Source organism: Lissotriton helveticus, chromosome 3_1 (genome assembly GCF_964261635.1).
Source record: "Lissotriton helveticus chromosome 3_1, aLisHel1.1, whole genome shotgun sequence".
Lineage (NCBI taxonomy): Eukaryota > Metazoa > Chordata > Amphibia > Caudata > Salamandridae > Lissotriton > Lissotriton helveticus.
Window position 1 is genome coordinate 575706276 of NC_136061.1, and position 24299 is coordinate 575730574.

A 24299-nucleotide genomic window follows, 5' to 3' on the forward strand; every position below is an offset into this window, starting at 1 on the left:
GCGCTCGAACTACCTCTCCAGTGTTCAGCAGAGGTAACCAACTATGGGCAGGACTTCAGAGGCGATGATGCGGACCTCGCCCAGCGGGGGAGGGCTCCGTCTTCGCGCCAGCCGTGGGGCACTGCGGTGTGTCGCAACAGGGTAATCAGTAGAGTGGCCTCTGTGGGCACCCCAGCCTGGGGATCAAGGCCCAGTCTCCGGCTTCTCTGCAGGCGGATCGCGCTCTGCCATCCGGCGTCACACAGGGACGGCAGTGGCATCAATCAGCTCTCCGCCAGCTCCGGTCACCAAATCCGGTAAAACTGGGTCTAATTGTCACCTCGGGAAGCCAATAATTGTAGGGTAGTGTGGCGGTATATGGGAGCTATGCGCTCAAGTGGCCATCTTGGTCGCGGGCAAGCTCTGCCCCCCCCAGTTTTTTTTGCTTCTTCCTCCTATTTTTCCTGACCTGTTTTGTTGGCTATAGGACTCTGGGCACTTTATCACTGCTAATCAGTGCTAAAGTGCATATGCTCTCAGTGTAAATTGTGATTAGAATTGGTTATCCAAGATTGGCATATTTGATTTACTGGTAAGTACCTACTAAAGAGCACTGAGTGTGTTAGGGCCGGTAAACCAAATGCTACTAGTGGACCTGCAGCACTGATTGTGCCACCCACATGAGTAACCCTGAAAAGGTTTCTCAGACCTGCCACTGCAGTGTCTGCAGTGGCAGTTTTTAACTGCCATGTCAACCAGGCAAGTGTACCCACTTACCAGGTCCAAACCTTCCCTTTCATCTAAGGAACGTCTAAGGTGGGCCCAAGGTACCCCCATGGGCAGGATGCAGTGTCGGTCATATGTAGGACAAGCGCTGGTGTGTTTTACATGACCTGATAGTGAAATACTGCCAATTTTGTTTTTCACTATTGAAAGGCTATCTGTCCCATAGGCTAACATGGGAGTTACTTTGTAACATCTTATAAGTATAACTTTCCATAGGGGAAAGATAGAGAAATTGAGTTTAGTCTCTCTGAACTCAGAATTTAATAACACATATTTTTAAGGAGATGTTTTTTAAATTGTGTGTTTGAAAGTACCACTATTAAATAGTAATTTTCTTATTTAACCATTCTGTGTGCCTCTGCTGGTTTGTGTATTGATTGTCTGGTTTTGGAGTGACACCGGCTGGGGATGTACATTCAATGTAGACAGCCACAAGGTGGTTTGAGGTATGTCCTGTCTTTCCTGGGTGACTCAGAGGTGAGCTGAATAGACCGTAGCTTTATTTAGAGTGATGGGAGGAGTTTCACTTACACCTGAATAGACAGTGTCTCCTCTGCACACTGCTTTCTCCACCTCATGTAGTGATGCTGCACTGTAGAGGACAGAACTGGTTTTGACTGGACTCAGAGACCCTTGTCCCAAAGAGAACAAAGACAAAATGGTGTATAATTAGTGGACCTTAAACCCCAGAGAATTAGATCATTTCTGGACTCGAGAGGAACTTTTGCTAAGTAGAAGAGCTGGAGAACTGTGCGGAGGAGTACTGCCCTTTGGGTGTGTGGGGTAGGCCTGCAGTTGCTGCTTCTTCCAAGTAAAGGACAAAAACTGGAACTTTGCTGAGAAACATGCTTGAAGAAGAATCTCCGAGGTCTTGTGTGTGCTGGCCTCCTTTTCTGAAGCCTCAGGGATACAAAGACTTCACCCCCAGCTTCCCTGAACTCCATTGTTCAGCGTTCTGACCTGCCAGGAGGTGCCTATTCCAGTGTTGAGCCGCTGGAGGCTGTTCTTGCTGTTTAGAGCTGGAAGAAACCTAAAAGAAACAAGTAAAGCAATCCCCAATGCCACCAGCTACCCCACCTTGATGCTGCGACCTGCACCGATGCATGGGTCCCCTGTCATGAAGTGCACGACTCACCGCCCCTCCTGCACCGCAGCTCCGATGCCTGCCCATGCCTGCAGTTAATGGCATTCCCGGCACCAGCGCTCGCACTGATGCCACCACCGACAGTGCCCCCATCCCTTTATCGTGGAGCCGGTAACTGCAGATGGTGATTTCACGAGCTCTTCTTCGCATCGCCTCTCCGGAACCGACGCCTCACAGCCGACGCAACCGACTTCCTCTGTCCTGGACTCAACACATCCCCTCCTCGCAGACACGCCGTCTTGCCTCCCTCATGGCAGCTAGGGAGCTGGCCTCGATCTCAGCACTGACGCCTCATCTTCACAATGCCGTATATCATCCAAAGTCTTTGTGTCAAAGTTCTGTTGTTTCGGGGTCAGGGTGACATTACCGGGTCGGCGCTGTACTTTGGATTATTGTCAGTCACAACGTTGGAATTGCCCCAGGTGGAGCTATTTATTTGCTACAAGTTCCAATTTGAAATAACTGTTCTAAAAATGTATTTTACAACTAGTATGTTGGATTTTTGTCCTTTTGGTCGTGTTTGGTTCAGATAATGATACCTTATTTTTCTAAACTGGTATGGTGTTGATTTGTGGTGTATTCACTTTGTTACTGTGTGTTTTGAGTACAAATACTTTACATATTGCCTTTGGGATAAGTATGTCTGCTCGTGCCAAGCTATTAAGTGAGGTGAGCAGGGGTTATCTGAAGTGTGTATCCCCCTTACCCTGACTAGAAGCAAGGGTACCTACTTGGACAAAGGTACCTACCTCTGCCAATTAGAATCCCCCATTTTTAACAACACTGAAGTCTGGATGTCATTTATTTGGATCTGTATAAACGCAACATTTTATCATCAATATATGGACATCAAATCCTGGCATTTAGGGGTCGATTCCGATTCGGGAAAAAAAACGTCCGTACGATTTGTATCCGGAGCCCTCTCCGTACGAATCGTACCCGTCCGTCCGAGTCGCGAAGTACGATTCGAATTCCGTGAATCCGTCCGAATCGTCGCGATCCATACGTATTACAAGGCTGAAACCGTGAACCATACGACTCGTACACATACCGTACGACTCGTACACATGCCGTACGACCCGACGAGTACGATCTGGACCGGGGTATGAGGACGCTATTCGTACGGTCCACGTCAGGTAAGGGCGAGTCGTACAGAAAAGCACACAAACACATACACACCGTACGGTCCGTACCCCCCATAATCGCAGGGGTATGCACCGTACCCCTGTGATCATGGGGAGTACGAGCCGTACCCCCATTGTACGATCAGTGTACGAGCCGTACTCCATGTACGATCGGTGTACGAGCCATACCCCATTGTACGATCGGTGTACGAGCCGTACCCCATGTACGATCGGTGTACGAGCCGTACCCCCATTGTACGATTGGTGTACGAGCCGTACCCCATGTACGATCGGTGTATGAGCCGTACCCCATGTACGATCGGTGTACGAGCCGTACACCCATCGTACAATGGGGGTACGGCTCATACACCGATCGTACAATGGGGGTACGGCTCGTACACCGATCGTACATGGGGTACGGCTCGTACACCGATCGTACAATGGGAGTACAGCTCATACACCGATCGTACAATGGGGGTATGGCTCGTACACCGATTGTACATGGGGCACGGCTCGTACACCGATTGTACAATGGGGGTACGGCTCGTAAACCCCATGATCGCAGGGGTACGGTGCGTACCCCTGCGATCATTGGGGGTACGCACCGTACCCGGGGGGGCCGTTCCGTTCCTGTTTCGGGGCGAACTCTGCTTTTACGGCTGTTTTCAGCTCCCGTAGAAAAAGGGTTGTACAGTGCGTACCCGAAATGTATCATACTTGCTGGGTCGTAAAAACCAGGCACGAACCGTACAGATGTCGCGTACAGCGGGTTCCGAGGGAGAATCGTACGGAGATTAGAGTCGTACGGTGTCTTGTACGACTCGTATGGAGTACGGCTCCCGGTACGAATCGTACTTCGTCGTACGTACGGGACGTTTACAGGTACGATTCGTACGGGGAAAAAACGCTCCGCACGACGATTCAGAGCGCTTTTTACCGGATCGGAATCGACCCCCAAGTGTTACTTTGGGTACCTCCTTATATACTTACCACTTTTAATTCCCAGCTGCTCATCTTGTGCCAATCTCAGTGTTGGGAGTTTAAAGAACCACAATACATATGGACACATTGCAAATAGAAGAATTCAACTTAAGGATTCCGACGGTCTTCAATAGATGTTTTAATACTCAAAACCCATTTTCTGCTTGCAAAGAGTTGTACCATGAGGAGGTAGGCTTTCACGGGGCAGAAAATGGACAGTGAGAGGCCGGGGAGTGGCTGCCATGCAGTGGTGCTACAGCTCACGACCCCAAGCGGCTGCAGGAATATGGCCCGAGAAGCTGCAGATAATAATTGCTTCTGTTGCACAGAGCTCCACTTTGTCAAAACTTTTTTTTAAAACCATGATCTTAGCACTTTGTGAAGTGAGCATGCGTGCACACCCGCATGCACACACAGAAATGACACACATAAACTGCCATAATCCGATATAAAACATAGGAGATACAAACATGTTAATGTACAGATTGACGTTTTTCTTGAAATCTCAATGACAGGCAGGACTGGAATAGACTTAAGTGAACACAGTACCACACCCCTGAAACAAAACATGGCTCCTGAAGAAATCACCTTTGCTTTCCGTTAACCAACCATGGGTAAAGGTAATGGGGAGGTAGTTTCACTTATTTATCTAAATGTAGTTGCTATTTATGTGCATATTTTGGAGTTTTAAATGCAACTGGTACAGCTGGATTTGTGATTCAGAGGGATCTATGTAAGAATAAAGAAAACCATCACCAAGAGCCCAATATCAAGAAATTATAATTTCTTCTCTTGTCATCTTTGTCACCATTGCCCCTAATATTTGAGATGGGAGTCCCATTGAGTCCCCTTTAAACCCCACCACTCCCTTCATCTTACCACTATATACCTGTGTAGGTAACATCTGGTCCACTCCTCCCCTTCCCCCAACAGCAATGGAGATTCAGCTCTCATCCTCTGCAACCGCATGTTGTCATGTTGGAGGCAAAGATCTGGTGGTGAAGGAGTTGCAGAGAGTGGAGCCTTGGGTGTGCAAATGTTCACACTGAATTGTCTTTACCTCATCTTCTTGAGGGATAGAAGAAGGGAGGAGGCCTACCCCATGCTTCTTTTAAGATTGTATTAATCTGATAAGGTCATTGGGAGGCAGCTTTGAAGAGCTTCAGGAGTGAGAGACAGACCGTAGAACTGTGTGTGTTTTTGATTGGTAACCAATGAAGAATTTTCGTACCACGCACAACATTTTGAGTGAAGTCAGACTAGGAAACATCATTTTGGCTTCTCTGTACCTTAGGTATTGTTTTTGTGGGGAGCCCCGTGATCTATAAGGCACATGATTTATCCGTGGTGCTGCATGCACCGTTTACAGAAATTATTGGAGCTCGAGGCTTGGCAGTTTGTTTGTTTAGAGGGTGCACTTACACAGAATCTGGTCTTAGAAACTCCCGTCAGATTGATTTGTGTTCATCATTTCCTTTTCGTTCTTGGAATGTTCCACAGTCTTGTTTTGCAGTGATACTCACTCATTTAGCACCATCAGTGCGCTCTTGAAAAATTTCGGGCTGTGCATGTATTTATGTGTGCCTGACATTTATTGCTTAGAACCCATTGTTTGCCTATATGTATTGTATTGTAATTGCATTTATATGGCGCTTACTACCCGCGATGAGGTACTGAAGCGCTTTTTTGGCAAGTACCAGGCTACTCCATAACCCAAAAGGATTAGTGGTGAATTAGTATATTGAAATATGAAATTATTTGAGTGGTGGATATGTTCGTCTGTGATTTGAATGGAGAAGGGTAGTGGAGGGATAGAAGAGGGAATGGTTTGCATTTATATAGCGGTGCTAACCCTGATGAGGTGTTGAAGCACTTTTCGGCGAGTAGCACACTACTTCAGAACCAAAAAAGGATTAGTGGTGAATTAGTTAAGGGAAATATGAAATTAATTTGAGCGGTAGACATGTTACTCCGTTACTTTGATTGAAAGGACAGTGGAGGGATGGAAGAGCAAAGGGTTTGGATTTATATAGCACTTTTTACGCTACTCCTCAACTCAAAAAGGATTAGTGGTGAATTAGTGTAGGGAAAAATGTAATTAATTCGATTTGAGCAGTGGACATGTTAGTCTGTTATTTGGATTGTAAAAGGATAGTGGAGGGATAGAAAATGGAAGAGTTTGTATTTATACAGTGCTTGCTACCCATGATGAGGTGTTAAAGCACTTTTTGGTGGGTAGCCCGCTACTTCGGACCCGAACAGGATTAGTGGGGAATTAGTATAGGAAAATATGAAATTGATTTGAGCGGTGGACATGTTAGTCTGTTATTTGGATTGAAAAGGAATAGTGGGTAGATAGAAGAGAGAAGGGTCTATGAATTTTATTTTTGTTTGGGGGAGTTCATAGCAGTAGGAGGGGGTTTGGGATGAGTAAAGGGGAGGTGGATGGACAGGAGTCAGAGAGAAGGGGTTAGAAAGGCTTGTTTGGTAGATTTGAATAGTAAATGAGGTATGAGATGATGCAAGGAGAGGTTGAGGAGGAAAGAGTCCAGGAAGGGTTATATTGGGGTTCATAGTAGTGGTATGGGGTTTGTGCTGAATGAGAGAGTGAAGGTAGAGGATATATTGAGAGAGATGTAAGGTGAGAAATAGGGCAGTGCATTGGGAAGAGTAGTAGAATGAGGTTTGAGATGAGTCAAAGAGTTGAGGTAGAGGATATATTGAGAGCGCTATTGGGTGAGAAATAGAGTAGTGTATTGGAGAGAGTAGTAGAATGCAATTCAATAGCATGAGCTGAAAAGTACTTCGGTAACCTTACCACCAAACGACACAAGTGTACTGTGGGTTACGTTGAATCGGTGTTCATATACTCTTAATATAGCTGCCATAAGGTCGAGCCTGGAAGAGGCTGCTGGGCTCTGGAGCCAATTTTTGAGTTTCAATCCAAGTAAAGCCGAACATCTTCACCCTGCATCCTGTCGCTCTCACAACACGACAGCTAACTACCTCATCAACATAATTAACATAACTAGATTGATAGAATGACCCGATCCCAGCCAATCTCACCTCAACATTCTTTCAAGAGCAGCAACAGACTCCTCACTGCACATGGGACTACAACCAGGTGATCGAGGTCCGTGGTCCCTGGGATCACTGATCAAGACCGGAGTTGCCCATGATGAAGTCGATGACTGCTAATGCTTATATATAATAGCGCTTCTGTGGCCCAACCTCAACTCCCTGCCTCAGACCAATGCAGCTTCTCACAGCACTGCAGCACCACACCAAGTTCTGCTCTCCTGTGCTGATGCTGAGCACAGGACACGCCCATGCTGAAGTTAATGACTACTTAATTCAGGAAAGCGGTAAGCACTCAAACTTTCCCTCCCTGCCGCAGACTGAAGCCTCATATCACAGCACTGAGGTGCTTCACCTTGTATGCTCTCATGTGCCGATCTTGAGCATGGTTCTTTGTTCTCTGACTGTTAGAACTGGAAAGCGGTAAGCACTCTACAGCCCAACTTTCCCTCATGCCTCCGACTGATGCCACATATCACAGCACGGCTGCACCTCACTGTAAATTCTCTCCTTTGCCGAAACTGCCAATGCCCCCTCCCTACCACGAATGGATGTCCTGCTCTACAGCGCTGCCATGCCACTACACACATTTGTCACAGGGCTGGCTGTGTCTATCAGACACCGCCAGTTATATTATCATGGGCATTTGTCAATGCCTTTCCGTGGCAGGCAAAAGGCAGGGGGACTTCACTCTGGGGGCCCCCAGAGTGAAGGAGAGTAGGGGGGTGCACACGGGTCGTACCTATGGTCCCCCTGCATTTGCATAATCAAAGTGGCAGGCACCGCGCGGTGCCTGCCGCTTTGATTATGCAAATGGAAAAGTGCTTTTTAAGCAGTGTGGCGGGCAATGCTTAACATGCAGGATGTGCCCGCCACTGTGGTGGGCACATCCTAATACCACCCCCGGGACCCCCGCCCTTATGGCGGGCAGTTCCGCATACCGACAGGATGGCGGGCGGACAACTTCCACCCGTCATCCTAATGACCCCCTTAATCTCTATTCAAGATGGCCCGAACTCTGTCCTCTGAATCCTCTCACATCTACATTCATAAACAGAGAGGTAGGACTGTCTGCTGTGGCACAAGGACAGAAACTGAAATAAGACTTTTCATCCTCTCTAGGAAGCAGCCCTCATTTTTGCTTGCATAAAGAGCAGCCATCTTGGAAAAAGGTACCCTCCACTAACAAAACTCAGCTTCCCTTATTTTCATTTATCTGCTCCTCCCTCCTTAGTCTTCTCAACATGGAACCATTCCATAGCAATAAGCTGAACCCCTTACTGTCTCTCGCAGTACATACCTCATTTAAAATCAATTATCCTCTACATTTAACAAAAACTGCTCAAAAAGTCTCAAACTTAAAATTCTCAAATTAAATAAAGAAAAACTTGTAATAGACCCCTGATTTTGCCTCAACAAGGGATCAATACTTAACACCCTTATCTTTTTCACCAATCGTCATGCACAGTGGAGAAAAGTGCTATCTTTATACTCGGGAACCCTCCATCAAAAAAATTCCTCACAGGTATATAGAGTTTTAAATATCGACATACACCAATATTAAGTTGGAAATATTGTGATACAGGAATATCGACAGCAAGAATATTGTGGTCACGAATATCGACTTTAAGGTAAGAAATATTGTTTTTGAAAATATCGAAGTCAGTAATATTGTTTGCAAAAATATTGTTGTTTATTTATCAATGTTTAAATTAGTGTTTGGTATTTTAGAATGTATTTTGAAGGTATGTGATTTATATTTTATATAAGTATTGCTTTTGTTTTTTAATATATGCGTAAAATTTGTAGTAGTGATTCATTTTATGTTACTTAAATATTGCGTTTACTTCTGTACCGTGTTGTGGGTTTAAAGGGGAATAGGGTGGGAAGTGATTTAATTATAATATATTAATTAGATGTTATTTTTTTAGTATTTATTTAATTTAGGTTTTATAGTGTCAATTGTGGGAATTAATTAATTATTAATTAATTAAATATTAATTGGTTGTTAATTTTTATTAATGAATTAATTGGGAATTATGTTAATTGTGATATTTTTTAGGAGCGGGTTGTGGGTTTATAGGGGACTAGGGTGAGAAGTAATTTAATTATAATACATTATTTAATAAAAAAGTTTTTTTAGTATTTATTTAATTTAGATTTTATAGTATTAATTGTAGGAATTAATTTATTATTAATTTATTATTAATTATTTGTTTATTATGATTAATTCATTGATAATTATGTTAATTGTATAATTTTTGTAGGAGTGGGTTGTGGGTTTACAGGGGAATAAGGTGGGAAGTAATTTAATTTTAATACATTTAATAATAATTTGTCTATATTAATATTTATTTAATTTATAATTTATAGTGTTAGTTATGGAATTCATGTATTAATAATTATTTAGCAATTTCTTTATAATAATTATTTAATTAATTAATGGGTAGTTCATTATTTTAATTATGTCATTCGTTTAGGAATGGGTGGTGGGGTTTATAGGGGAACAGGGTGGGGAGTAATTTATTTAAAATTAATTGATAATTAATTGTTAAATAATGGTAATTCAATAATTATAAATGAAATTTGGCAATTGGGTAATCATTTTGAGATTTGAGTTGTGGGGTTTATAGTGGTAATGGGTTGGAAGTAAATTATTTTTAATTAATTAATAAGTTGTTGATAATTGATAATAATTTAATAATGTAAAATTAGTTATGGAAATTGTGTAATCATTTTTAGGTGTGCGTTGTGGTATTTATTGGGGTAGAGGGTGGAAAGTATTTCAGATTTTATTAATTGAGAATTAATTGCTCATTATTATTCATACATTAATTGATAAATATGTATGGGCATTGTTAACTTTTATTTTGTGTGTGGATTTTGGTTTTATAGGAGTAATGTTTCGTGAGTAAATTAATTTTTAAATGTTTTAATTTGTTTTTTAATTAATAATATTTGTATATTTGATAATTAATTATGTTAATGATGGACGTACACTATTTTAGAAATTTAGATGTGTGTTGTGGATTGTTTAGTGTTAGAGGGTAGGAAATAAAAAATATTAATTTTATGTAACAATTAATGTTTTTGATTATAATTAATTTCTATTAAATATAGTTATTTGTTTGAAAATAATCTGTATTTAAAAAAAAAAAAGTTTACAGGTAATTTTTTAGATTTTTAACATTATAATATGTTTCTATCTCTTGTAATTTTTTTATATATGTTTTATTTTTATGTTTTTTTATTATTTATTGTATTGTAGTTGATATTTGTTTTTCATTTTGTATTGACTTCTGTGAGATTATACATTTTTACCCCTCTGCTATTCAACACTTTCCCTACTGTTGCACTCACTGGAGTGGGAATAGTAATTTTTACCCCTCCGCTATCCAATACTTTCCCTACTTTTTCACTCACTGGAGTGGGAATACTAATTTTTAACCCTCTGCTATCCAACACTTTCCCTACTATTGCACTCACTGGAGTGGGAATAGTACATTTTTCCCCTCCGCTATCCAACACTTTCCATACTGTTGCACTCACTGGATTGGGGATAGTACATTTTTCCCCTCCGCTATCCAACTCTTTCCCTACTGTTGCACTCACTGGTGTGGGAATAGTAATTTTTACCCGTCCGCTATCCAAACTTTCCCTACTGTTGCAGTCACTGGAGTGGGAATAGTACATTTTTCCCCTCCGCTATCCAACACTTTCCATACTGTTGCACTCACTGGATTGGGGATAGTACATTTTCCCACTGCTATTGAACTCTTTTCCTACTTTTGCATTCACAGGAGTGGGAATAGTAATTTTTTACCTCTCCCCTATCTAACACTATCCCTACTGTTGCACTCACTGAAGTGGGAATAGTAATTTGTACCCCTCCGCTACCCAGCACTTTCCCTACTTTTGCACTCACTGGAGTGGGAATAGTAATTTTTTCCCCTCCTCTATCCAACACTTTCCCTACTGTTGCACTCACTGGAGTGGGAATAGTAATTTTTACCCCAACGCTATCCAACATTTTCCCTACTGTTGCCCTCAATGGAGTGGAAAATGTAAGTTTAGACATTATCAAATATTTTAATGTTTTCATTTATAATATAATGTTTTTTAATTAGATTATATGTTATAGCTGTGTGTGTGTATATGTATATTTATTTTTATATATTTATAACAATTTAAAATAAATTAAAATTAGTAGTTTACTAATTGTTTTAAAGTAAATATACATTTATATATTACTTTTTATATATGTATGTTTAAACTTTTTAAATTGCATTTATTCATTATATTTAAATACATTTTAGTGTAATTTCATTTTATAGTTTAATTTATTTTAAATTATTTTTATATATAAAAAACTATATTTTGTACATCGATATTTTTTACATAAAAAAAGTTTTCTCGATATTTTAGTCATTTACATATAGTTAAGTCGATATTTTGGCTATCGATATTTCTGTGTCGATATTTGAGTTTGGGGATATTTTAGTAATTTATATTAAGTCAGTGATCCATGTCTTCTTGTATGTGTTCAAGTGTCGTGTGTATGTTTGTTCACATGTGTCATGTCATCCAGTACGATTGCGTGCCAGTACCTTCCTTTATTTTTTTGTACTGTGCCCCCATTCTTACTCGTAGGTTCTTGTGTAACACATGTATTTCATTTCCGATGTTTCCCAAGATTTTTCTGTTTCTCTCCTGACTGATATGCTAATTTGTATATTATATTACCTCTGTTTGTGTCTTTCGGCTTTGTATGTGAGTGTGAGTTGCTGTTGGTATTGGTGCTGGTCAATGGGTAAGGGTGATTTTGTGGATAGGATGAAAACATTGTATGATGTGATGCAGTGTGGTACAGAGTGATGCTTTATTGGATGGAACAGTGTTGTATTACACTGTATAGTGTGGTGTTGCGGTTAATTCTTGTGGGCTATGATGATAAATTAAAGCATGCTTGGTGTGGAATGTTCTTGTGAGAAGTGCTGTAGCATGTTTACTCGGGTGATAAGCTGCAATGCGGAAGAAGTGGTGAGTTTAAAGGAGTAATGTTGTGTTGAGTGGTGTGGTATTACATAGAATTAAAATGTGAATTCTTGTAAGGTGTAATATAGCGTGGGTATTATAGTGTGAGATGTCAGGTGGGGGCATGGTGTGGTATAGTGATATGTGGTGTAATGTATTGTCAGGAAGCAGATCAGGAGCAGGACTTGAGGTTAAAGTTCCAGTAGGCACTGTAGTGGCCAAAATCTCCATAGCCGAGGTTACAGCAAAAAAGGAAAGGCTGCTGAGTTTTGGCACATCTGGCAGAGGGCTACTCACTCGTGGAGACTGCCCTGTGCCATATTGTCTTGCTTGTGATCTACCAGTTCCATATTTCCTCAACTCTCATGTTGCTTGCAGGTTATGACAGCAATTCTGCATTGCAGAGCATACATTTATGTGTGTTTCCCAGTGGCCTTCTTAGGCAATCTAGATGTTGTGTGACTCCAGGACCCTTTCTGTATAGATTCAGGATTTATGTTTATGGAACTAAATTTAGTGAGACTTTGCTGAGGACAACTAAATGACAGGGAAGTGGGCTTGAAGTTAATGTATTCAGGAAAAGAAGCATGAACTAACCTTGTTAGACAACTGAACTCTAGAGCTGCTCTTTTAGACACAAATGCCAAAGAGTTTTGGAACAATGAGCATCTAATGACCTTGAAGTATTTTGTGAGGCAACAATCAGAATTCTGTTGTCAATGCATCATTGGTATTATTAGGTGGTAATTATGGGCACTAAGGTATCAGTGATGTTTAGTTAGTAATATAGGTGTTATCAGGTTAAGGTTTTCCAAAATATCTGTAACAAAGAGCTGCTGCCTTTGGAACCTGGGGACCCAGGTTCAAATTCTTGCATCAACATTAGATCTAACATCATGTGATTCTGGGTAAATCACTTTATCTCCCTTTGCCTAAATGTGTGTAGAATGTATTTGTGTAATCCCCACTTGGGGGTCGATTCCGATCCGGGATAAAAAACCGTTATACGATTCGTATTCGTAGCTGTCTCCGTACGAATGAAAAAAGTCCGCCCGAATTGCGTAGTACGATCCGAATCCCGAAAATACGTCCGAATATCAGTGAACCGTATGACCCACAATCGAAGATCCGTACGAAATATCGTCGGAACTCCAACCGTACGATTTGTAAACATGCCGTACGAACTAACAAGTACGATCCAGACCAGGGACCAAGTACGCGATTTGTACGGCAAACGTAGTCCCGCATGAAGCATGATTCGTACGGAAAAAATTGCGTATAAGCGAGCCGCACCAACAAATACGACTCACACACCCCTCATCCAAGCGTACACGAACCCCGGGCCCAAAAACGGACCGTAACTGCCAGCCGCACCAAAAATACGACTCGAACACCCCTCAACCAAGCGTACACGAACCCCGGGCCCGAAAACGGACCGTAACTGCCAGCCGCACCAACAAATATGACTCGCACACCCCTTAATCAAGCGTACACGAGCCCCGGGCCCGAAAACGGACCGTAACTGCCAGCCCCACCAACAAATATGACTCGAACACCCCTCAACCAAGCGTACACAAACACCGGTCCCGAAAATGGACCGTAACTGCCAGCCGCACCAACAAATATGACTCGCACACCCCTCAACCAAGCGTACACGAACCCCGGGCCCAAAAACTGACCGTAACTGCCAGCCGCACCAACAAATACAACTCGCACACCCCTCAACCAAGCGTACATGAACCCCGGGCCTGAAAACGGACCGTAACTGCCAGCCGCAACAACAAATACGACTCGCACACCCCTCAACCAAGTGTACACAAACCCCGGTCCCAAAAACGGACCGTAACTGCCAGCCGCACCAACAAATACGACTCGCACACCCCTCAACCAAGCATACACGAACGCCCGGCCCGAAAACAGACCGTAACTGCCAGCCGCACCAACAAATACGACTCGCACACCCCTCAATCAAGCGTACACGAACCCCGGGCCCGAAAACGGACCGTAGCTGCCAGCCGCACCAACAAATACGACTTGCACACCCCTCAACCAAGCGTACACGAACACCGGTCCCAAAAACGGACCGTAACTGCCAGCCGCACCAACAAATACGACTCGCACACCCCTCAATCAAGCGTACAAGAACCCTGGGTCCGAAAACGGCCCGTAACTGCCAGCCGCACCAACAAATACGACTCGCATACCCCTCAACCAAGCGTACATGAACCCCGGGCCCGAAAATGGACCGTAACTGCCAGCCGCACCAACAAATACGACTCGCACACCCCTCAACCAAGCGTACACGAACCCCGGTCCCGAAAACGGACCGTAACTGCCAGCCGCACCAACAAATACGACTCGCACACCCCTCAACCAAGCGTACACGAACCCCGGGCCCAAAAACAGACTGTAACTACCAGCCGCACCAACAAATACGACTCGCACACCCCTCAACCAAGCGTACACGAACCCCGGGCCCGAAAATGGACCGTAACTGCCAGCCGCACCAGCAAATATGACTTGCACACCCCTCAACCAAGCGTACACGAACCCCGGGCCCGAAAACGGACCGTAACTGCCAGTCGCACCAACAAATACGACTCGCAAAAATGTCCCGTATGAGCCAGCAACAACAACAACAACGAACTGCACAGCCCCCACTAATAAAGTGCACACAAACCCCGAATCCAGCACAAGGAGGGTGCAAACGAGTCGCACAACCCCACTAGACAAGTCTACTGTGTACACACCATAGGAAAACAATGTCCTGGCAACATCCAAACAGGCAAACAGAGGGCCCAAGTCACAACCACCCCTTATAACACACCCACCAAAAATTCAAAATAAGCCACACCCACCAATGGACCAATAAAAGGGCCCATACATACAACCCATCATCCTTTGCAACATACCTATTTGCGCAAAGACACTGATAGCACACCAACAACTGCAGCCATACACCTTCACACATACACCCTATCTCATTCACACACACACCACCCCATTCACAATCAGACCCACACACCCTCATACATACACACCATCACCCCCCCAATCACATACACCCCACACCATGACCACACCAAAGAATCAAAAGTTCACTAACCCGGAGATGGAGATCCTTACCAATGAAGTCATCAGAGTTGAGCCACAGCTGTTTGGTGCATTGGTTAGACAGACCAGCATAGCTGACAAAACACGCATGTGGGCGAGGATCGTTGAGAGGGTTAATGCTGTTGCACCCATCAGGCGCACCAGGGCGGTTTGCCAGGCCAGGTGGTACGATCTGCGAAGGATGGTCAAGCGCTAGATGGATGAGGACTACGCCAACGCTCATCACACTGGAGGTGGCGGTCCATGCAGACCTGCACAATACCATCCCTGGGAGGAGAAAGTCATGGCACTGCTACCACCGGTGGGAGTTCATGGAATCGAAGGAGCCGTGGAGCCTGGCGAGCATACAAACAACTCATATAACATGGGGGGACTACCAGCAGTGCCTAACAGTATGGGGGTGTGGCTATGACTCCCAGCAGTGCCTAACAGTATGGGGTTGGTGTGGGGGGTATGGCCATGACTTCCAGCAGTGCCTAACAGTATGGGGTTGTTGTGCGAGTGTATGGTCATGACTCCCAGCAGTGCCTAACAGTATGGGGTTGGTGTGGGGGTGTGTGGCCATGACTCCCAGCAGTGTCTAACAGTATGGGGGGTGTGGCTATGACTCCCAGCAGTGCCTAACAGTATGGGGGTGGGTGCAAGGGATGTGCCAGAAGGCTGCACGTGGGAGGGTGAGAGGGTGCAAGGTATAGGGTAGGAGGCTGCACTCAACCCATATGGCCCAGGTACACACCCATGCACCATGCTCAATGCACAGGGAGTGTGAAAGTACTGACAAGATAGCTGACACTGGGCCCTGGTGTAGGCAGCACAAGGATCTCCTGTGACCAGTGCAAAGACTAACACCAGGACAAGGTCAGATATCCTGCACAGGAACTCACAACCACTATCATGGCAGCATGCTTCATGGGTGAAAAAGACACACCACGAGGGACGCCCACTTGAAAATCACACTCAAACTACTAGCATGGCCTGTCACACACATCCCTTACAGACAATGGAGTGCACCACTGTCACAATCGTCATGTAACACAACCTAAAAAATACTGATCTGATGACGCATCCAAGCAAATAAAGCACAGTGCTGAATCACAAGTCCATTGTGCCTCTCACACAATGCTGTTGCCACAGCTTTGTAATTCTGTGGATGCACTCAAGTAGCACCACAGACCTGGGTATTGACAAGGTAATGCATCCTGGAGAAGTGCCACGTTCTAAAGCCATGTGCCTGAAGTGGGTATACTGTTCCTGGGGGGTTGGCAGTGGGTGGCCGTCACAGCACAGCAACACCTCTCAAAAGTGGCTGAAAGAAATCACCAAAATTACACTCAGTCTCCATCATAAACATGCTGCATTAAAACCCTGTGCATGCTTGAACCAGGCATAAGGATTGACGCTGCATTGTGCAGATTGGGTCACACAGAGCACAGCTGGATCTGTGTGGTGCTGGCGACACAAGCCACAGCAATGGCTGGGCCAGTCATCGTAAACAGTACCCAACATGTCACGCACCCCTGAGCACATGTCAATCTCATCCCACAACATACCCATACACAAGTGAACAATTTCACCAATCCAAAGCAGGTGGAACAGTGCTAACGACAATGGATATAAAATTTGGATGTTGCATGATAGTGCATTAACAGTGTTTGTCTCTCACACCCACAGGGGAACGTGTGGAAACCACCCCCAACCAGGGGGGAGATGGATCCCAGTCCCAGGCTCAGCACGGCACTGAGCCCACCGACAGCGAGGCCTCTCAACACACTGTGGATGACCCCAACCAACCAGGCCCCTCTGGATCCCAAACCCCTGCAGCAGCTGGAACAGATACATCTGTGCCAACCACCATACCCATTCCCGCCACATCCCAGCAGACAGCTCAGAGCCCTGCCCATAATCCACAACAGAGCCAGTCTGACAATGAGGGACATGGTTCGCCGGGCACCCAGGAGGTGGCAGATGACAACTCCACTGCCAGCACTCATGGGTCCCGTCGACATGATGTGCCCACAAACGCAGGCCCGGCTCGTGTGGGCAGGGGTGGTGGGGGTGGCGCTTTGCGAAGGCGACAACCTGACCAGCCAGCTGCAGGGCCCGGTATGGTAGAACTCAGAGACATCATGGATGTATACCAGCGGGACACCAGGGAGTTCAGCCTGGTAGTGGAGGCCCTCAACAAAATGACAAATCAGCAGGCCCAGTTACATGACATTCAAGAACGACACCAGGGACGGATGGAGGCAAGACTGGATGAGCTCATGACGGTGCATAGGGAAATTAACCAATCACTCCGTCTGATCGCTGTCAACATGCAACACCCTCCCTGTGTCACAAGGCCAGAAATATCTAGGCAAAAACCAACAACAGGCACAGGGAGTGAGGAGGAGGAGGAATTGTCAGACGGAGCATCCCAGGCATCGTCAAGGCCTGCACGTGAGGGTCCCCCAAGGAAGTTGGGTTGTCCACGGTCCAGACGTTGAGAGGTATAGGGCCATGCACAACTCCCAGGTCACCTGGTCTGGCATCTTACCTTCGTGGGCAACAGCATCACCCTATTGACTTTCAGACTCTCCCACATGGACTTGCTGGTCGCACTGTGCCCAATGATGCTAAGCACTGTGGCCTGGACTCTGTTAACTCATACTGTAAGGCATCACATCTCCCGCTGTGAACTTTGGATTCCCCCCTTGTTGTACAGCACCTGCTCACGTTACACGCACAAGAGTCCTAAATAAATCTAACTAGCACAATATGCATTGATGTATTTGTATGTACCCAGATTCAAATACATTCGTGTGGTGACATGTCTTCAAATGCCACAGTCTCCTGCAAACTCTAACCATCCACACACTGGGATCTGAGTCCGGCTGTGGACACACATAGGTCACAAGAGAGCCAAAACGGCATACATGGATGGCAATACTCACCCGTGTTGGTTAATAACTACAGAAGATGGGGTTTGCTTTATATACTGCAATGACAGACAGTCATAGAAGAGTGTGTGAGGTGTCAAGAGCATGGCTAATATGTAGGTGTCCACAGAGGGAGCTACAGGATCTGTGTAATGAGGTATGACAACTAGCAGCCACATGCTGTTGTACTGTGGATGTGAAGATTGTTGGCCTGGCCAAGGGTGGCAAGACGGACTGTGGGCAACGGGGTGTTGGATGGTAGGTGTCCATATCATTTATTTTGCCTGGGTCTGTGGAGTGCCGACTGAGTGTGGCTAAGGAGTATGAAGGTGAACCTGCATTTGACTGTAGGACCATTGTAGGTATCTCAGGCGGATGGTCATGTGGCAGTAGCAGGGGATGTTGAGGATGAGGTGTGTACATGCACCCTCGATTTCCACAAGTACTCCGGGAGTCAGGTTCTTGTTTCTGTGTAGAGATTGTTGCTGTAGTTGGGCTGGCTGGTGTTGTGGACGGCAACCAGGCTGAACACCACCTTGCCAACAGACATCACCATAGCCATACCAGAAGGCAATGACAACTCCCGCAAACACCGCACCTACAGAGTGGTAGGAGGAATTGCCATCATCCACATTAACACTCCCAGAGTCACTACCAACACCAACGACACCCTCCCCACTGCCTAGCACATGCACTTACAGATCCACACCAACACCAACACCACTCTCAGAGGAACACTCATCTACAGACTACCTGGAGTCCTACCACTATTCATCAACTCCATCACTCACCTCATCAGCACGCACGCCCTCGCCAACACGGATTACCTCTTCCTTGGGGAAATTTACTTCCATCATCATAACAACAATGACGCAAACTCCACCGCCCTGATGCCAACCTTGGATTACAACAACTCGTGACAACCCACACCGCTAGACACACACAGGACCCCATCTTCTCAGAAACTCCACACGTCTCATTCAACCACACTACCTAACACCACTGGACAGACCACAGAAGTGTCCACTTCACCTTCAGGAAACCCACCACACCCCCTGGCACACAGACCATGCCACGTCGCTGCTGGTGCAAGCTCACCGAGGACTAACTGACAGCCACCCTTGTCCTGGGACCACAAGCCTACCCCACCTACCCCTACACCGCTGCCATCTGCGTCAAACAGTGGATCAACGACTGCGCAGACACCTTCAACCCACTCAAGACCTCCGGCACCTATCACAACAACAACATTGCCGCATGGTTCACCAACCAAAGACCCCAGGTCCTCCATGTGCACCTGTCGGACGCTGTAGAGGAGCAGGCTCTGCAAACAATCACCAGAAAGCTACAACGCACACAAGAGTGCCACCCGCAGACACCACCAACTCATCAGGACCGATGACAGGACAGCCATCAAGGACCGCCTAGACAGCAACGCACACAACAGCAAATAGCACATCAACGTCGCTATTCAACTCTCAAAATCCAAATACAGCACCAAGGACATTCCACTGGCCAACTTCTTTCACCGTAAGATCATCGACATCCACAACAGCATCTAGTCCACTAGCCCCACATCCACAAATGAGACTACCCCCCCTACAACCAACACCCACACAAATCACCTGATTGCCTGCTACAACGTCAGAATTGAAGACACCATCATGACCATGGACTACATTCACTCTGGATCCCCATTTGACCCATGGCATATCCACATTTCCAACCAAGCCAGATAAGCCATAACACCCCTTTTCCGTAAAAAAAAGTCCTACATCTCCTTCGAGACAGCACCCTTCACTGGGAGCTGGGAGAATGTTGTGATCAACGCCTTACTGAATAAACCAAAGGTGGGCCACAAATACCTCTCTAACCTCCGGCCCATCTCCCTGCTACCCTTCCCAGAACAAGTCACGTAGAAGATCATCAACAGACAGCTGACCTGCTAACTCAAAGACAACAACATCATAGAACCAACCCAGTCTGGATTTTGCATCAACAACAGCACGGACACTGCCCTAATTGCCGGCACCACCGAAATCAGCATCCTCATGGACTAAGGAGAAACAGACGCCCACATCCATCTGGACCTATCAGCAGACTTCCACAGGGTCTCCCACGGCACCCTAAGAGTACGCATCCATGAAGCAGGAATCAAAGAGAGTGCCCTGGTCTGGGCAACATCCTTTGCCACCGGCAGAACCCAGAGCGTCTGCCTCCCACAGTTCTGTTCCAAGACCACTGACACCATCCGCAGCGTCCCACAGGGATCATCCCACAGCCAAACAGTCTTAAATATCCCCATGGCACAACTCACCCATGTGGCACAACAACATAGCCTCAACATCATCTCCTACCCCGATTACACCCTGCTGATCATATCCCTCACCAAACACCCACACACTGCCAAAATCAACCTCCACAGAGGAATGAAGGCTGTTGCAAAATGGAGTAAGGACAGCAGGCTGATGCAGAATCCTGACAAATCGGAGGTACACATCCTCTGCCCCACCAGCTCAGCCTGTGACGACTCCTGGTGGCCAACATCGCTAGGAACAGCCCCATAACCCACCAAACACGCACACAACCTGGGGGGTATCCTCGACTCCTCACTCCCAATGAACAAGCAGGACAACGCCATCTCTGCTTCCTGCTTCAACACCCTTTGAATGCCCCGCAGGATCTTATAATGGATCACCTCAAATACACAAAAACCAGTCACCCTGGCCCTCTCCACCAGCTGACTTGAGTAAGGGAACGCCATCTACGCAGCTAAGACAACCAAACTCCTGAGACGGCTGCAACGCATCTAGAACACCTCGGCAAAACTGATCCTCGATTGCCACAACCCGGCCACATCACACGACAACCGAGAGGCCTGCACTGGCTCCCTGTCAACAACAGGATCAGCTTCAAACTCCACATCGATGCACACAAAGCTCTACACCACGCAGGACCAGCATACCACAACCACAGACTCAGCTTCTACACACCCACCCGCAGCCTCTGCACTACCAACCTTGCTCTCTCCACTGTCCCTCACATCCGGAAAAACACGGACAGTGACAGATCATTCTCCTACCTCGACTCAAAGACCTGGAACACCCTCCCTACAAGTCAACGACAGACCCAGGACCTGCTGCCCTTCACAATACTTCTCAAGCCCAGGGTGTTTTGATCAGTAGCAGCCCCCCCAGCGCATTGAGACCGTCACGGGTAGGTAGTGCGTTTAACTAATGAATCAATTTATTGATAGATGGCATAGCCAAATTTTGTGTGTAGGATAGGAAAGCTGTAGATGATAGTTACAATGAGGCTGGTCAGGATGCTGGTGTGATACTGGATGTGCAGATGTTTGACAATGCAGAGTGTGTCCATGGTGTCGGATGTGACTCTGAGGGTGTACCCCGTTAAGTTTGACCAATCATAATCCTGGATTGGGTGTGTGGTCCCTGTGGGATTTTGACAATCCGTCTGTGATGGCTAGGCAGAAGTGGTGTGCTGAGGTTGCATACTACCACGTTACAGCATTGGGGGCGATGTGTGGTGGTGTTGTGTCAACGAGGTAATACACTGCAATGTGGTGCTGCTGGAAGTAGTGTGTGTGCAGTACGAGGCACATGACCTGGTTGTACGTACATGCACTGTTAAGTGTGGCTGCGTCGTGTTGTCAGTATGAGTTGCACACACAGCCTGAGAGGCTGTCATGGGTGTTTATGGTAGTGTGTTACCAGGTGGATGATTGTCTGGTGTTCACTGTGTGGAGGTTGACTGGGGCATGGGTCTGTTGTGTCACATATGTCATTCAATCAAAAGGAGCCCAAGGGGGAACAAAGGGAAAAGGCCGCCCCCCACTCAGACACTGTTAAACAACAAAAAGGCCTAACCCACCTCACATCAAATTTCTTACGACCAATGGCAGAGTTACATGGCCAATTTCTACTATTGCCTTAGATGTGTACCTTGACACTAATCCATAGGGTCATGGTGTGTTTCACATTTTCATAAAAATTACACCAAGGTCTGATCCCACTCTAAAAATTGAAAATAAAGTGAGCAAAGAGAGAGTGCCTCATGGTAGCAACACCCGAGGGGGTTCCTGACAGACAATTGCCAGTTTGCCCACTTCTCATCATCGGCCACTCTCTCTTCGTGTGAGTTAAGAACGAAAAGGAAAATACAAATAGTGATTCCCTAACTAATATAAATATGGTGCCCAAATAAACAACCTCTATGTTCCCTCATATAAATTAAGGTGAAACTAAAGTGTGTGTGCACCTGGCACCCCTATGATAGCCAAAGACAATCGGCCACCACTATTAAAAAGGGGAGAGACTTGCTAGCTAAACGACTTTATTCTGATGCTGTCACATGTGTCATCAAATGAGCTGAGTGTCTTGCAGTGTGCATGTTGCAGGTGCTGATGGACCTGCCTTTGACATGGCAGTTGTGCAACAGTGGCACAGACAAGCTGCGGCATGCTTCAATAATGGATGGATGGAGGAGTATCTCATAGGTGTGTGTGTTGCTGGATTGGGCCACGCGGTGCGACGTTGTGGCTGGGGATGCTGCAGCCGGGAGGAGTGAACACATGACGGCAGAAGGGGCGATAGAACATGCTAAACAAGCATACAACCCAAGGATTCTTGCTAGGCAATAAGTGACATGTGTACGTGAGCCAGGAGTGCCTGGTTACCCATGGGTCACTGCCTGAAAATGTGTGAACATTCACCAAACATCACGGCCACAGGACGAGTCACCATAATGCCAAGCGGGGCACAGGACACACTGCGTCAGCAGCTGTAGCCTGCACGTTGTGTGTAGCAAGCTACACAACACATACACAACCATGTACATCATGCACAATATGGTCCATTAGCCATTACGATCAGCATGCTTATTGTCACTGTACACATAACCACATATGAACAATCATTGTAAACAATGCCATAATGAACGCATAAAGACTGGAAAGATAACGGCGGTGACTGCAATGAGGCACAATGTACTGTGTGAAACACAGTTCTGACACAATAGGATGAAGTTAGTTGCAAGGCCATGCTGCATCTGCCAATTTACATGCCCAGTGGCATTGCTCTGACGATAATAACACCCATGCAATGATGTTACCTGTAATGCTGGTGAAACACTCTCGAAACGACTGCCAGGGACTGTCCGTACCTGTGATCATCAGAGTGGTGTGATGCTGGAAGGGTTCCATCTCCCAATATCCCCTTGGTCTGACTGTAAATGACAGACACATTAGGGCGATCAGGGGAGGGAAAGTGAGGATGGGAACTGCAGGGAGGGAGATCTGAAACAAAGCAAACCAAGCATAAGAATTCCATACTTTTTGTTACAGATTCACTGATTACCTTGGCACCTAGACTGTACCACTCACACCTCTGTAGTGTAACCACTGCCACTGTGTCCTATTACTGATAACAGATCCTGCAATGAGACTAGATCAGATCCTTCAACATGGACACAGGAGAGTTAGTAGAGGTCGTCACCAAAATGGAGCATGTATGACGCTCACTAGGCTGCTACAATGCAATTAGATTCATTCAATCATGAATGACGTAATAGTCTATGATTGATCCTCGCTATCCCAGTAATTGTGACGTATAGCAGTGCAAATGACACAAAGCCAACAATCTGTAGTCAGCCCTGTGAATCAGTAAGGGTCATAAAGGGAAAGTAGACATCACCCGCAAGAGCCGTAAGCAGCTCCTCAAATGAGGAAGGAAATAACCTAAGCACCAGGAAGCCCCATAGGGGCAAGTCATTACCTCTTGCAACTGTGCCTTACTATGCTAGACAGGACAAGCATGTGTAACCAAACTCAACAGCGAGTAAATAGGAACAAAGCAACCAAAACAACCCTACCGTGACCAGGATATGCTGCATGGCATAAGAGATTTCGGGCAATGACCTCACCCGACTGGTGCCACGTAAGTGTGAACTACAGTCCAATGTTGTGATGTAATCAGCGCAACATACCTGGCATCATGAGAATGGAAAGTTAACATCAACTTACTGAGAAGGCTAGCGAAGCAGTGTTCTCCACCGGCACAGAGGTAACGGCATGACAGTGACATGACATACTGCCACAAGGGGCAATGCATCCATGCAAACAGA